Consider the following 16,023-nt stretch of genomic DNA (forward strand, 5'->3'; position numbering starts at 1 on the left):
ACAGACTTAGCACTCATCCTGTGTTCTTTGTCCTTTCATTTCCAGCATTGCAACGTTAATATTTTGGTTCTGCAGTTTCCTGCCTGTACTGTAGTATTACCCATGGATGCCTCCAGTTTAGCTAACAGCATGTGCTTTCAACTATTATTCTTATTATTACTAATATTATTTCTCTGGGCCTCCAGATAGAATCAGAGCCCTACAGCAATAGGTGTTTTGTACACAAATGCACTGTCTCTCCTCTGAAGTGTTTGCAGTCTGTTTTGTCCACCCTGTGACTGTTTCAGTGCAAATTAATCTTTTGTCCGGGACAGAGGCCCTCTGAGAATTTCCATATGGAACTAGAAATGATGATGGAACACATCTAGCTTTCCAAGTGCTTCATTTTTTTTTAATTTTTATTTATTTTTTTTCTGGCAAATTGGAAATCTTCAATATTTCTTTTTGCAGACATTTACTCTTATTATTATGAACTAGAACTCTTCACTGTTTATTTGCTTTGTAGATGCTCTGTGTAGAGGCTCACTGATGTTTGCTTTTGTACAGTATCATCCTCATCTGCCTAAGTTTCATTGCATTGCTGTAGATATATTTTGTCAGTATTGTCTTTAAACTTGTTTGAGGAAAGGACTAAATGGGAGGGAACAAAAGTATTCTGTGTATAATACCAGGTACAACATTGGTCTCTGAAACCTAGCACTGGCTTTTATGCACATCGTTGATGGCCCATGCAGCCAACAAAGTTCATGTATTTCATTATCTCATACACAAACAAGCAACAGCTACAGTAAAAATACTGTGATGAAACACAATGTAGTTTTGCCTTGTGTGAATCAAGTTGAGCTGAAAGCAAATCCTGTGGTTCTTGTGAGCTGAAACACCAGGGAAAACTTGGATCCAGGTGTGAATTTCGTAGCTCATGCTGACCTGTAGAATTTTCATTACTGGATATTGCTAGTACTTGATTAGTACCTGGTGGTTCAAATGCTGGCAGTGATGCATTTCCTGCTTTCTGCTAGATGAAATGTCCTTCAATGTAAGGAAACAGGGAGGAAGAAAGGATAGGAAAAAGTCATTTATTAAATGGCATTGGATTACAATCTCTTGTACTGGAAACTATTTACGAGAAAGCATAGTCTGTGAAGACTAGGCTGGAGAATGTCCATGTTGGATCTCTCCAGACCAGAGCAGACTGTAAAAGTGAATAATAAATAAAGCACAAAGCAAATTTTACCAAGCAAGCAAGCAAAAAAGAAAGAAAAGTCCACTATGAAGCTAGTAATTTAGCACAGAAGGTGCAAGATATGTTGGATTGGCTGAAAAAATAAAAAAGATTCACCTAACTGGGTACAGTGAACCATGAATTCAATCGCTCCTCTGTTTTTCCAGTGAAGTAGGATAGCTTTGTATCCAGTTTTAGAAGAGGGGAATGGCAAATATTTTCCCAAATCAGTTTGGTTCAAAGCATGGACAAATGTAGCTCCATTTCGTATTTTCACTGGATGAAGTGTTTGTTTGGTTTTTTTTTCATACACAAAAATAATTGTTTTGAATGTTTCCAATTGTTATTTATATTGTTCTAGAGTTCACTGTTCTTTCTGGAAAGGCATCCCAAAAGTGGTTATGCATATCATAGGCAGGTCTTTACAGCTGATGCTTGTAGTAATTACAGCACATATCCTCAGTACATGATAATTCATTTGCTCCTTGGAGTCAGCCAAAAAGGCTTCTATTTGCTTTACTGATCTTTGGCTCAGACTCTGAACGTTGATTTACAAACGTCACACTAACAAACATTGCTTGAGTTTTGTGAAAACTGTCTGAAGGCTGTTTATTTATGCTCCTTAACCTATTTTTCTCATAAAAGGAGACACATGCACCCTTAAATCAAGCCAAACCTGAGTTTATCGCTGTTGAACAAAACCTAATAACAATAACATTGCATTAAAGCAGCTGCATTAAAGGGAGGAATTTTTAAAGCTATAGTGTTAGCAAAGTCGAACCTGCTGTTTTTGATAGGCCCTTTTACGTACCGTTTTGATTAAAGCATACAAAAAAAGCTCTGTCAATAAGCACTCACCACTTTGGACTGGTACTACTCACTGTTTCCATGCTCTTATTCATTAGAAGAAATATATCTAACTGGGAGCTGTACTTCTGAACATGTTTTCACGTACTTCCTCTGCACATTACCAGACGACCCCCCTTAAGACACAGCCACCCAAATTTCTTTTATAGGACCTTTAATGAGGACAACTAAGAACAGGCACCAATTTGAACAGAACGTTTAGTTTAAGACATAATGGGTGAATGATGATATGCTCATTGCTGGCAAGAGCATTAAGCTGGATCTCCAACAGAAAATAGCTGAGGTATGGCAGTGCTTGTGTTCAGGAGCTCCCTCTAGCAATTTTGGTGATGCTACCCCTTATGAAAATGGTTCTGTTTCACTGCCTCTGCAGTAACAGATTTAGTGACAGGTTTCAGCAGTGATGTAGGAATCAGCTGTTTTCTATCCTAACTTAAAAAGAAAACTTTGTGTGCTATTTTACTTAGTGAAAATACAGTGCTTTTGTCCATGCACAAGTGTAATGAACTGAAAAACAACTGAAAAATATTCAAAAGCCATTCATTTTCTCTTTTATAATGTAACTCTTACAATGGTCTCTTCTACAACATCAGAAAATAGATACTAAGAGAGATCTAATTCCAATTCAGGAATGCAATTGGTGCTTGTGTTCAAATTTAAGCATGTGAAGAAACTCCCTAATTAGGATGTAAAAATAAGGTTATCTGTTAAATCAGGCTCACAGTTTTGTACAAAATTTCCTATTATGATTTTATTACTTTCATGAGGTAAAGAATGATTACTGTTAATTTCAGGTATTATAATAACCTAGCAAAGATTGCTAAAATTCTTTTTGAAAGGAGTTAACCTGGTTTATATTCTTCTACATTTTTCATGTAGTGTTTTCTTTTTTTTTTTTTTAATAGCTCTATTGATCTTTATCTTCCTGTTAATATGTATTAATGAAATTCTGCTGTATCTTGTGGATTGTCATACGGATTGTCATGGAGTTTGTATTACAGGCAGTTGAACCTCTAAGTGCACAGCAAAGGGTTATACTCTTGTTATTTATATTCCTTCCTCGAGAATAATACCTTTTTGTAGTTGGTGGTTTTAACAGAACCTATCATGTGTAGATGAAGTATGGGGCTGTCACCCCCAATGAAACTAAGTCCTATAGCAGTACCCAGGCATATGGGTTTTATTCACTTAGTTAAGCAGTTTCTGTAGAGTCTAAAACCTGAATTGGACAAAACGAAATACTAAAAAGAGAAGCATATAGGTCTGTGAAGTGTTGGAATGATGTTTCAGCTGCCTTGAGCTGAACAAAGTTCCTAACAGATGAAAAACATTTTTGTTCACTTGAGATAAGTGCAAGGCAGCCAAATGATTACATTCAAACTTTCCAATCCTTGCAAAGATTTGCTTCTGAGTCAAAGCCAAACATCAATAACTGCTGCCCAGAAGGGATATTGTTGTTTGGAAAGAGAGAGACAGCTATAACTGATTGCAATGCTGAGCCTGGAAATTCCGTCTCAGTCTCATCTTCATCATTGTGCTTTTCCAGTGCTCACATGAGCTCCACCGCTGCTGAAGCAGCAATCCAGGAGCAGCAGATCTATCTTTATGAGGTAATAAGCTACTCCAACAACAAAAAAAAATGTGTCGAATCTATACATCAGGAAAGATGTAGTCTAGTGAGCAGATAGCCTGGAGAATAGAAAGCCGTCATCAGTGTTCCTTCAAAAAAAATTATATATATATATATATGCACACATATACAGCAAAAAAACTCTGCAACTAGTCTTTTATGGTTTGAAACACCAATTGGCCAAACAAGATGTTCTGCCAGAATTAAATTCAGGTTAGGTTTATCAAATGACCATGAATAGTTGACTATTAACAGGAAATATGGGCCTTCAAATATTGGCCTAGAGCAAATTATTTTTGTGTGTTATGCTGTTAATGAGATTTCAGCTGTTCTTTTACAAACAGTTTCTCTTGGACTCAGAAATAAGTGTTCCAAAGAGCTGTCATAAATTAAAAAGAAACAGGTAGAATCTCTGCAGAAACAAGTCAGCATAGGAAATACCTTCAGAACAGCTTAATATGGGGCTGAGAGGAGACATTGATTCTGGGATACTTGTGGAAAATCAAAAAATGACAAACATGCAATACTCAATTCTTAACCTTACTTAAAGGCACTGAAATGTCTTTATCTGATCCAGGAAGGATTTATTCATGTATTTACCCATGACTTTATCTTCCCCAGCAAGGCTTTCATGAAGACTGTAGTATACTCTCCCTTTTTGAGCATCCTGCCATTTTTAATAGGAGAAGGAATTAACATTAGAAAACAGACCCGAAGAAACCACTCCCACCCTTAAAACAGTGCTCTTTCTGTGGTGTTTCTAGCATGTATACAGATTTCACTTACCACCAACCAAAATGTTCCTTTTTAAAAAGGAGAACGACTGACTCTTGTAAAGTATTAAGAAGCTTCTGGGCATCTGGTGTCTCTCCTTGCTGCCAACTCCAGTTAAATACAGTTGCAGGCTCTCCACTGCGGGTATGGGGATAAAAAGCAGATGTCTTTCAAATCCTATGTGAATTTTCTGTAGCTGTCATTTGAAAGAAAACACCTTTGACTTGTGCACCAGGCAAGTCTAAACTAAAACCACGGGGAGAGAGTAAATATGATCCTCCTGGTGTCATTTTTAGAGGCTCTTTTCTGTCCATAACTGCTCTTTAAATGTAAATAAACACTGTTCCCTTAATATGTGAATTTTTGCCCCGAGAACACTATTAGGGATTGCACAAATATTACCTCAGTGTATATTCAGACATTATTAAAACAAATTACTCTATTGCAGTACAGCTAAGGCCCATTCATTCATTCATAATGGTGGAGGACTGTGCAATGTCCCCGAGGTATGCCAGAAAGAACTGCTCTGTTGTGAGTGTACACACTGAGTTATTTAAAATTGATTTATTTTGTTAATATCGTATAATGGCTCCCAGGAGGAGACAAAAACAAACAGATCAGAGCTGATTATGCCTCCAGGTTATTCCCTGAGACAAGGCAGTAACTCTTAGGTCTAGAATTCGCAGCCACAGAAAGATACTGCTTTGTGCTTTGTGTGCTTTTTTTCCCTGCGTCCCTTTGAACCTCACACTATTCATGTGCCTCAGGTCTTAAACCACCACAGGCCTGCATTGTACAGCTTGGCCCACGTTCTCCAGGTTGCCTGAACTGTATCTGGCAGAAGTCCAAAGAGGTCTTACACACACAGCTATAGTTCGTTTGAAACCACTCATATGACTCCCTGGTCCTTGGCCTCTGCTAGTCTTGGGCCACCCATTGGCACAAGGCAAAACTGTCCAAAGAAGAAAACCTCGAGTAGCTGGGGATTCCCAGTGCACAGATACAACCAGTTCTTTTCCCCTTTTCTGTTCTGTATGTCAAATACACAAAGGGCACAACCTGGAATGCAAAGGTCTGTATTAGCTTTGGCTCAGCAGGAAGCTGCCTGGCCTGAAAGATTACAGATTGGCAAAAGCAAAGTGATTCCCTGCCTAAAAGAGAATCATGAGATTTTACTTGTATTCTTAGACCCTTGAGGCTTCAGTGGCTAACAAGACTTTATTTAAATCCCTTGGCTACAACCTAGGGATCTATCCAATGAAACAGTTATATTACTTCCAAATAAGATAAGGCCAGAACGAGGATACATTTCTGATTTCTTAATGCCTAGTTTAAGTGTTGTTACTTTGATGATATGTTTGGACTTCAGATATAGGCCTGATTCAAACCTATAAGGGCTGAATTTTCAAGGCATTTCCAGTTGTCTATACATCTATTTGCTACTTATGTATGTTAGACTGAGTAAAACTGACATGACTTTGACCCTGGAATGTACTTACACTTGTGGCTCACATTGAATATTTCTCTGCAAAGCAGATAAAAAGTTTTTTTTGTTTGTTTGTTTGGTTGGTTGTTTTGTTTGTTTTTTAAACAGTTTGAGTAATACCGGGGTTTGTCATTTTATTGCAGAGAGAAAGAATGAAACATTCTCCAGCGCTACATAGCTTCAGAACATCCTCTAGAAAAGGAGCAAGCTCTAGAAGTGACTGCACTCTCTACGGTAAGTGTATACCTTCTACTGTTTATCTGTTTAATCCATGGCCTCCAGTGTAAGTAGAATGCACCAGATTATCACTCCAGTTATTACCAACAATGAAGTTAGATCTGGGAACTGATCTTCTGCCCTCAATTTCCAGCTTCCAGTAAATCAAGGATGAATGTCATGATGTACCTCTCATTAGACTATAGAATGCACAAACTTCCCATATTTCTGAGTTTTCAGCAATCTTCTGTGACAGTCCCACTTCTCTTCCATGATCAGACACTAGTATCTCCTCTTGATTCAGGAGAATCCGCCAGTGAAAGAATCAGGTTTTCAAACTGATAACTGGTAACTTATAATGCTGCATTATAAAGGGGGGCAAAATACTTTATGAATTCTGGACTCCAAACTAAAGGTTAACTCCTTTTGAACTGATAGAAGTATATTTCAAATAATTTCTTTTAAGTCTACTTCTTCTTTGGGAAAGGGAAGTGATAAACCATCAAAGGAACCTGACTGAGAGCTGAAGATATGGAGTAGACATGTCCTGAGGCTTATTCTGAGAAGGCCCAGCCAGCATCTGCACTGTTAAAAAAAAAAAAGAAAAAAAAAAGCTGTTGGGAACCTCTGCATAGTCTGAGGTCTGCCCAGCCCAAGTTAGAGCCTTACAGTTTGTTTTAATTATGATCTTCCTTGCAGTATTGCAGCGGCCCTGATGCACTCATGCTATTGCAAACCCCCAGTGCAGATGTGTCACACTGTGCTGACAAGGTCTTCATTATTTTGGCCCTGTGTATTACAAATTGTTTTTACTGATTGGTATAATCCCCTCTGTGTTATTTAGATTGCAAGTTTCTTTTGAGATGCAGGAAAAGAATGAGGTAAGAAAGGTTGAAAGTATACATCTGTGATTAGGACTTGAAGGTATTTTCTTCCACATCATCTATTTTGACTATTCAGGTTGTGAACTCCACAAGGAAGAGGCTTTTATCTCTGGTTTTCAGCAGGATCTCTAAATTTGCCAGTGATACTATTAAATAATAGTAATGTTATACATATACATTTGTAGATTCATACGCTATATATGCAGCACAAATATATTTTGTAAATACCAAGTTAGGATTCTGCTTTTTGTATTCACAGTTTTTCATCAAAGCAATCCTTTGGTAAATTTAAAAGCACATGGATTTTCCAATAAAAGACAAACCCTGGAAAAATAACAGAGCAGGGATAGGGACAGAAAGGATGAGCAAATAATGAAGTTTATATGTGGGGTATGGGTCAGATTTCAAAAGCAAATGGAATAAAATTAAGCAAAACAGCATGTATTCCAAATTGGAATCAGCTATAACATTACAAAAAATCTGTGTACCTCCTATTGTAAATATTTATACTTTTGAATTTCCTTAGTAAACTGCCAGATATGAATCCCAAAAGAACATTATTTACTTGTTTTAGTTTTTAGCTAATCTGCACGTAATTTTTCCTGTGAGATCAAAATCTTACAGTACTGAGACATTGGATTTTTTGTATTGTGGATCAAGCAGGAATACAATTCATACATGCATTACAGCATCATCTGTTAACACATAGCAGACTGTAGTGACTAGAATTTGACTTCACAGAGCATTAATATCTGAATATGATCCCATAAAAAGAACCATAAACCTCCTTGGACCAGATGGCCTGCAGAAGTCCCTTCCAACCTCAGTCTTTCTGTGATTCTGTGATTCTGTGTTAGAAAGGGAGAACTTCTTGCACCTGAAAATCCAGGGGGTATCAGTGCAGGGATTATGCTATTCAAGTTTACATATAACTTCCTGTTCTGTCTCACTACTTGCAGTTACTTGGTTTCTGACAAAATGCAGCCTATTGATCAGTCTTGCTCAAGCTGAATTCTGTCCTACCAGTCTAATTCCGAGTTATTCTTTATAGGGTTAATTCCCGCCTTGTCTTTCATGCCTTAAATTCCATCTGCTGCCTACCTTCTCCTCTCCACAGTAGGAATACAATGGGTCTTACATACCTTCAACTTATCTACCTTGATGTCTGCCCAAGAAAAGTCCTCGTAAGAACTGGTTGCTGCTTTTATAGTGTCTGACATACAGTTGTTTGGATTGTTATTGTTGCTTTGAGCTATTAAGTGGAATATGTGCTATTAACTTAAGATTTTAGCATGTGTTTCTACAGGATGTTGCAACGGAAACAGAAACTATCGGTGATCAGCTTGCAGAGTTAGTAATTTACAGTGAGCTTTCTCAATACATTCATGCATCTCACACCCTCATGTGTTTTTGAAAATCTTAACTCTGATCTTTTGAAAATCTTAACTCTGGAAGGAGTAACTGGGCGTTAAAGCATTGAACATGCTGCCAGTATTGCATGTGCTTTCAAACATCACTATTGATATCCTGCCCTGCCATGTTTGGTGTGTCTGTTCAAACTGTAAGTTTCTTAGGTCACGGACAGTCTACAACTCCCTGTTTGTATAGTGATTATTATATCTTTGTCAATTTTGATTTGTCCCTAGACATTGCTATAATAAACATGGGTAATAACAAAGCAGTAATCTTCAATCACCTCAAATTTGAGCCAGCAGCATAAAGGCAAGGCCTCATTATCCCTTGAGCCATTCATTCGGTCTTTTGAAAGCAAGCTCTTAAACAGTGCAAGTATTTTTTCTGTCCCTCTCTCCCCAGAAATCCCCACCCCTTTTTCTTTATGTAATTAAAAGGCAGGTAAGAGAAAATAGCCTCAAAAGCTTTTGGGAAGAATCTGTTTCCTGAGCCCCTCCAGGTCCTGATGACAGCACTAAAACAGAGCGGGGGGGGGGGGGAAAAAGAGATTTCATAGTTTGGCAAAACAGTTTTGATCAAAATAACTGCAATTTGCAGAGATTAGATCTGGTCTACTGTCTTGCAGAGGTAAGAACTGGACAGTGGCTCTTTATGATTTCATAGCCCTCTGGGTAGGCTGCCAAAGTAAGCATGTTTTGGATGAAAGTCTGAAAAAGGGGAAAAAAGAGCTGGCATCAACAGACGTTTTGGTGTCCACCTCCTGCCCTAATAGTTTTTCTTTTAATCCTTAGCCAGGGCATGAGAAATACAATCCTCCTGCATTAAAAGCAATTAAGCAGTCATGTGTTGGACTCTATGTGACTTGAGATTTGCTCCCTTTACGGGATGAATAAGGTTAATGGAATCTGGTTAGAAGCTGAAAAGCCACCATGGAAATTTTTACAAACTTTCTCTCCTCTATCCCCCAAATGTGACTTGCTCCTTCTACAGATTTTATTCTTACTTTTGATGACGTGAGGAGTAAAGCAAGGAGGGATATAATATTTACCTGGAATAATTTTTAAGAGTTCTTTTGAGATATCCCAGTGTATTTTAGTTCCTTAGAGCTTGTGTCTTGGAATCTCTTTCACTTTCATGAAGTCATCTAAGTGAATTTTTGTGTCCTGATCTCTGGTTATGATTATGGTTATAAAGAGTAGAAATAATGTTTACTTTCAGCTGGTGCAGTAGAGCTTGAAATGGTAAATGAAAACAGATGACACACAACCAAGTCCCAGTGCTATACATTGTTTTTGCAGGTTTTTTTTAATTTTTATTTTTAAAAGCCACTCTCCCACCCCTGCATACACGTGGCAGTGTTAGTAGATTTTCAGCCTTGGAAGTGTTAGCAGCTGAGTCTTGTGTAACCTTTCCACTTCAGGGCATGAGCTCATCAGCTTGTACAGCTAAAGCACTGCTGGGCACTGGTCAGCGTGAAGTGAGGAGACCACAGGAAAACAAACAAGCAAACGAAAAAAAAAAAAAGTGTCCTATGGAAAGTATTTCTTAATAAATGGACAAAAGACAGTGATTTGCTGCAAGGTGGCCTCTGAAATCAGATGCCAGATGGCATAAAAGTGTTGTCCCTTAAAAACTCAATATTATTCTCTGTGAGGATATTATACACACTTCTATGACGTTGGAAATACAGGGGGTAGGGTTGAAGAGCAGGTTCCCCATCTAAACCCAGTTTGACAGTTTCAGTTTGATATTGCAGTTTTCACTTTCTATTCTAAAACTCTTAAATGGATTAACAGTTCTCATAGTTGGCTGTGTTCAAGCTTGGAGGTGGATGCACTTTGATGACAGAAGTCATGCTTAGTTTCTACAGAGTATCTACAATAACTAGAAGACCATGCACTTCACAGAGTAGGTCAGTGTCATCACCCTGTTTTACCTACCGGAGAAGTGTGACTTCTAGAGGAGAAGAAATCTACCTATGTTTACTAAAGGTATTGTCAGCTTTATTTAAGGCAGATTTGAGGGTCTATTTTATATATATATATATATTTTTTTTTCTTTCCTATTGCGGCTGTTCTTTCCTGATTTTTGAATGGACACAAAGTTGTTCTGGGTGATTGCGGGCGAATCACTAAATTCCACTTCCCTTCATTTTATTGTCTATTTGAAATATTGATGACAATTCAGAGGGGATTAATGTAGTTAAATATATAAGTAATGGTGAAGTACTGTAAGATCTCTGGCCAGGAGGTGTTACTAACAGGCAAAGCAGTATTAGTCTCCTCCAGTGTTCTGACTGCTTTTTAAATACTAAGTCCAGAGAGCCAGGAGTGCCTACTTACTTCAACCTCATTGGGTCAATGAGGTGCAGAGAGCTCTTTAAAAAAAAACCTCTGTTTCTTATTACTTCCTGTGCTGCTCTGCTGTGGCACTGACAGCTCAGATCCTACATTTGCAGCATCCTCTTGGTTTGGATATCCCCTACATCAGGTTTAGCTTGTTAGCAGATCTGTAATGTGCTGAGTTGCTCTCCTACAATGTGGGTCCTGCAGTAGTAAGGAGACAGCTGTACTGTACTGCAGCCAGTGGTAAACGCTCCTAAAAAGCATGTTCCTACAGTTATTCGTCTATAAGGCACCATCATATAAGCTCTTTTAAGTTTCCTACTGCAGATCTATGCTCTTGGTCCTACCAATAACAGGACTAGCTAGGCTAGATAACCCAGTTCTTTGCTGGGATCTTACACACCCCTACTTCCCTCTCCTGAACCAGCATGCCAAGGAGCATGATGGGTCACGCAAGCCCAGACCCAGTCATCTGTTTTGTGTTTGAATATACGGCTTTTCACACCATGCAGCCTAGGTGCACATCTTCAGCCCCTTGCAATGTATCTGTAACATGACTTGATACAAGAACCTTTTAAGATTTTCCTCAGCATTTCAGTATTAAGAGGTCTGAGTGCTTGCAGAAAAATAGAAGGAAAGAAACTAAGCAGAGATGGGTGGTTTGAATTGAGGACTGGAGGTGGTTACTTGGGAGAAATGTGAAGGGGATTAAGGTGTGTGACTGTGATAGGATGCAAACTTTTAAAAGGTGTTTGGTCCACAGTTCTCTCTGTGACAGAGCCATGAAGATACAGGGGAAAGGGCAAAGGGTTGGTGAAACAAATTTTCCTACTGGGTATATATGCTGATGTTTGCCTGTGATCAGACATTCTTGGCCATGCTTTGTAGGGCTTTCTCAAGAAAGAAAGACCATGCATAGTAGGGTGAGAATGCCTACATCCCACATTTAAAAGGCAGGGCAAGCATCAATTCCGCTTGGTTTATGAGCACCTCTCCAGCTTAATCCTTCATGGTAGTGGAAAGTGTGGCCACTGCATCCTTTCTCCATCATGTTTTCCATCAGGTTTTGATGAGTCACCCACAGGGCTGGTATGCAGTGGTCTCTTACTCATTTGCTTTTCCTCCCCCTAAATTGAAAGCTGTGTGCCCCGGCTTGTAGACGGATTTTGATTTCTATAATAAAAAGGAGAAGGAGCCTTCCCACTAAGAAGGTGGAGTGCTGAAACAGGAGAGGAACCCCTGCCCTTAACTGCACTCCTTTGAATTCTCATTAATTCCTCCACCCTCTTCACAATTTGCCCTTGACTCCTCCAGCCCTAGATATCTCACTGGCTTTTCCCTGTTCTCTTCTCTATCCCCACAGAACCTACTTGAATTAATGTATACCATAGAGATATCACCAGCCATTTCTGAATGGGCTTGTTGGTGAATACTGTGTTATTTTTGTTAATTTTCTTTAAAATTGCCTTATATGCCACTATTGCTCAGTGGTGTAATGCACAGAAAGATGCATTTTTTAATGTGAGAACTCCCTGTCACAAATGAAACTCTACACGTAAGAAAAAGAATCGCTAGAATCCCAAATCCAACAAGAGAGTATGCAGGGAACTAATATTTCTCCTATGGCAGTATTTTTCATAGGATGATGTGAAACTGTCATCTAGTGGTCATAATAGGTCTTACCTTACATTCCTAAATAGCCATTTTCATTTGGATATAGCTGCAGTGTTCCTTATTCCCAGGATATATTGCCTGAAAATACTAAGCTAAAATAAAAATTTGAGAGGCTTTGAGGTGAAGGGAAAAACCCTAGAATGTTTGATCAAGAAGAAACAAATGTATAACTTTGTGCAGCAAGACTGTGAACTCCCTCTTTCCTTTCTCTCCCACAACTGACCACAGTGACATACGAGCTTCTGCCTTCCTGAACAGTTGTGGGAGGCTGAAGATCAAGATAACTGAAGCTAAAGTAGGGCATCAAAAGAACTTCTCTTGTTAGATACCCTACTACAATCATTTTGCATATCAGCCTCAATTTCAAATTTCCTCTTAACAATAGCAACACTTCATCCTAATTCATCTTAGAAGGTTGTTTTATTACAGCATCAGGGCAATGCCTGGGTTTTCAGTTGGATAACCACAGCCTGTAAGGGAGAAGAGCCTTCAGCCTAGAGGTATAAGTCTTCTGCTGTGCATTGACTTCAGTAAGATGCAGTAAATCAGCAGGGTTTTATCAAGAAACTACATGTACCTTGAGTGGGCACAGCCTCAAGCTCCAAGAACTTGGGGTGCAGCCCTCTATTTAAAAGCTCCTATGCAGCAAGTGTTTTGATACTGCCAGAAGGAAGTTGGCTATGTGCATCTCCTCACAATGATAGATTAATGTTTTACAGATGACTGGTTGGTAAAGCTAATACTAACACCTAGACAATAATGACTGAAGTTAGTAGATTAAATGTGAGAAAAGTGGAACTGGTACACATTGTGATAAGAATATTCTCTTACAAAGATGAAAACTATTAGAGCAGTGCAGTGTTCTGAGTTTGATGACTCAGGCTGTAATATTGCTGTGTAGCATTAGCACCTGCAGGCAATAGCTGCAAAATGATCCTACTTCCAAGTGGAATTCGTGGTAGACAGAAGCAGGTGTGAATTCTCAATTTTTTGTATGCTGAGATTCATGTGTACTGGCCAGTGAGAAAGCTTGTATGCAAACAAGATCTGTTCTGGAGCAAACTTGATAAAGTAAGTCATAATACTCAGCAAACAGACTTCCCATCTAACTCAGTTTACAGATACTGTGCATTATTTGTATGTTCACTGTGTTGGAGCCCTAGTTTTGGATTAGGATCCCTTTATACAAGATGCTTGCAAAAAAAAAAAAAAAAGAACCTAAAGATAGCATTTGCCTTGTAATGCTTACAGTTTTACATATATATCAAGGGGCAATGCTGACAGAGGCAGATTATGGGGACTGTAAGGAAATGACAAGACAGTTTGATCTTGAGCAGTAATTCCAGTATGCCCACACCCTAAACAGTGTCATTTTGTCTTGAATACCCGTCATTGCAAAAGTTAAACAAAGACATTATTTAGGGCATGAAGAAAAATAATGAGATATATTTCTAGATGTTTATGCAGTTTCCTAACCAAGGAGTGTTCCATCTGAGGTAAATGAGAAAAAGCACAACTGTAATTGTTTTTAAACTTAACACGTGATCAAAGATATATGTCACTGTTAGTCTGTCAGAAAGAGATGATTTCTCAGTAGTGAATGCCAGAGAGCAGATTAAGCTATGGAAGCCTTTCTGACATATTCACTAGTGAAATACAGTCAGTAGTGAAAATTCTTTGCTCAGTATTTTCTGTGAATTGGTTTTGGTCTGACTGAGTAACTTCTTTCTGTAAAAATGTATTTTTGGAGCTTTCTTTCTAGTTATGACTAAATGCATTGCATACTTAGCTTCCCTTACGAGTTGAATATGAATCAGTTCTTACACTGCTTGTAAAACTTTTCAAATTTTTGAATTTCTTTAAATAAATGTTCTCTGAAACTTACATCTTTAGCATCCCCTTGCCAATATACTCATTCTCTAGATTTGTATAAGGAAACATACTTATTCTCTAGATACGTATAAGGAACTCCCTCCTATAACTGGAGGTAGGTGGCTATGTCAATGCTCATGTGAAAGTAATCCAGCTCTAACATCAAAACTTAAATTTCTGTTGCCAGGAGGATGAAAATAAAAGATGCTGAAGTCTTTTTGATTAGTAACTAGAAGTAAACTGAGCAGAACTATAGAACAATCACATACTGAACCAGGAAGTCTACAAAGGTCATCAGGATTTGAAACTAGAATGTGAGTAGTAAACCATAAATATGAACAGGTGATACTGTCAGGAAAATGTAGTTGTAAGTCCTGAAACCTGGTGGGATGCTGAACAGTTAGGAAAGCTGTGTGAAACAGGTATGTGATGATATACTGACTCTTCTGGTAAAAGCTGCATTTCAGTGAAATCTTATATGTTGCTGTAAGAGGCAGTGAAGGGCTTGACTCTGTTCCCATGAAATAATTTCTGGTTAGAGAGGCCCAAGAACTGATGTATGCACAGAAGCTTTGCTCAGTCTCAGGATTTGTAGTGCATCCATTCTTTAGTACTATCAGTGCCATCTTAAAGAACAGGCCCTTGGTCTGCAGGGCTTCATGAGGAGCTCTGCTGCACTTCAGTGAGCAGCACAGGATCTGCTGACTTGCTGTGCATGCAAGCTCAGTGCCCAGGGATCTGTATATTCATAAGATAACCATGATTATTAGCTGCCTGATTAGAGCAGGAATAGCAGTTGTAAACTGTCAAGAGACTGGAGTGTATGTGTGAAGATAAAATAGAGCAGTGAAGGTGAGAGATGAAATTGAGCAAAAGTAAATGTTGCCGCTAGAGATTAAATAAAAGATATTGATCAAATGTGCCCAAACCAAAATATTTGTTCATTGGAGCAGCTGAAAAGCTGCTGACTTTCTTCCTATTACTCTGCAACATGCTGAGGAGTTTAGAGGGCAGGCTTACCTGACCACTAACAGCCAGCCAACGCAGCACTTTCACATGGAGGATGACCGCAGCACAGTAGCAGCACATTAAAAAGAGAAGTAGCAAGTACCTTGGTAGAGAAAGAGGAGTGCAGGAAAGGAGCTTCTGCTCTAAACCTCCTATGCTGCTAGGAAGAAAGAGCATTTGTGTATGTGTGTGAACTTGGTACACTTAACTTGCATTTACCATAGTCACAAACTATGGGCAAAAGCCTATTTTCTGCCAAATTACTGCAGAGGATCTGGCTACATCCCACACTTTGCTAATCACTTAGCTACAGAAACTGTGGCCTTCCTGCCTACATGAAATTGCAGAATTAGTTGCTGTGCTGGCTGATTGGGCCTTCTAGCCACTTGGTTGCATTGGGCTTCAGGTTAGGAGACATGCATACCACCAGCAACAGCCTACATGACTCATTCCTCAAAGTGCACAGTAGCAGTCCTGACTGTGGAACAAAGTAGAGGACAAAAATAAATAAAAAAATCAGCAACTTAGCAAAATTTAGGTCTGAATCAAACATGTTTAGTCCAGTGTAATGGACCTGTAAAGGAACTCAAAACTCTGCAGCTAGGCAGCAGGTTAGCAGGTACTGTACTCCT

At 38.8% G+C, this 16,023-nt stretch overlaps 1 long non-coding RNA gene across 1 annotated transcript in view; it reads left to right on the plus strand.

Moving 5' to 3' along the window:
* Positions 1-16,023, plus strand: part of LOC121076257 — a 118,750-nt gene that overhangs the window by 48,263 nt on the left and 54,464 nt on the right. The window contains exon 5 of the long non-coding RNA XR_005823426.1: positions 6,123-6,213. This is a non-coding gene — a long non-coding RNA (uncharacterized LOC121076257). The remainder of the gene's footprint in view (positions 1-6,122; positions 6,214-16,023) is intronic.

Source organism: Cygnus olor, chromosome 1 (assembly GCF_009769625.2).
Source record: "Cygnus olor isolate bCygOlo1 chromosome 1, bCygOlo1.pri.v2, whole genome shotgun sequence".
In the NCBI taxonomy this organism is placed as follows: domain Eukaryota; kingdom Metazoa; phylum Chordata; class Aves; order Anseriformes; family Anatidae; genus Cygnus; species Cygnus olor.